The 1,189-nt window shown below is 45.5% G+C and overlaps 1 pseudogene; it reads right to left on the bottom strand.

Annotated features, from left to right (window-relative positions):
• Positions 1-255: 255 nt before the first annotated feature.
• Positions 256-873, bottom strand: LOC143380504 (protein VCF1 pseudogene; annotated as a pseudogene).
• Positions 874-1,189: the final 316 nt, after the last annotated feature.

The following is a 1,189-nucleotide window of genomic DNA, read 5'->3' as shown; positions in this document are numbered from 1 at the left end:
TACCCTTGTGTTTTTTCATGGAAACTAGATACTCTTTACTAGTTTATTGAATTAAAAAATTGAAGATCCCGCATTTTTAAAAGGCCCTTTACATAAAGTAGAACTTCTAATTGACAGATTTAAAGATCAGTCTGAACTGGACACACTATGGATGCAACACACAGATGAGATTTCCTCACACCACTTCCTTGACATGGATTTGATACCCTCCCTCAAAAGAATCCTATAAAAAAAAAAAATTGCTTCAAAGCCCCTTTGAAATTGCAATAGTGCAGCAAAACCACAAGTAAACAATTGCCTGTTAACCTGTTATTTCAAATATAGACTGAAAAGCCAACAGGCATTTTTTGTGTGCAATTTTTTTAAAACAAATTGTAAGTTGAAATATCAAATCTGCACAGCGCTGTCCCTTCACAGAAGGCAAGAAACTGCCCACGCATCATGTCGGAGGCCGTCCTCGGTGCTGCAGGCTGTGAAAGTGGGCCTCCTTCAGGGTCTGGTTGATGTGGAAGTAAGGGCCTTGGCACAGTGCAGACTGCTCAGGCATGGGCTGAGGGGTATTGGGGCTGGATCTGGGCATGATCTGGCTTAGGCTGCCCTCTGGCCCGCTGGCCCTGTCAGGGCTGTTGATGCTGCTACTGCTGCTGCTGCTCCCACCACTGTCACTGCTTGAAGACTCTGTGTCCCAGGAATCCTGAAAAACAGGGTTTCTACTACTCCTTTTGGTCTGGGGGGGGAGATGGTTATCTTCTTCATTGCCATTCCTTCTTCTTTTCCTGGGGCGGAGGCGCTCGCTCATGGCAGCTGGTGGAGAGGAGCGACGTGGCGCTGCCCCACGCAAAGCGCAAATAGGGGGGGTTGTGTTCCGGCGGCCGCCACGCCCACCCCCTCGGGTCTTGGCTCTCGCCGCCGCGCGGGTGGACGCTGCCTTTCCTTGACTTTTAAAGAAGAGTTTTCAATATACATTTTCCTGAAAACAAATTTTAAATAATTGAAGTTTCCCAAAATGCCAGTAAGAAAGTGGAGGGGGCAACTAAAATAAACCTGTCTCAACTGAGTTCAACAATATGGTCTCAAAATGCTCAAAATGCTCTACAGATATCTTAAGGTTAAAAAGGAATGCTACCTGTTTCTTGAAAAAAAGAAAGAGGTACAAGGAACATACTGTTCATTAAACAATTTGACCCTA

The sequence above is a fragment of the Callospermophilus lateralis genome, chromosome 14 (genome assembly GCF_048772815.1).
Source record: "Callospermophilus lateralis isolate mCalLat2 chromosome 14, mCalLat2.hap1, whole genome shotgun sequence".
Classification (NCBI taxonomy): Eukaryota; Metazoa; Chordata; class Mammalia; order Rodentia; family Sciuridae; genus Callospermophilus; species Callospermophilus lateralis.
Note: the sequence above shows the minus strand (reverse complement) of the source record. Positions and strands in the feature narration are given on the sequence as shown.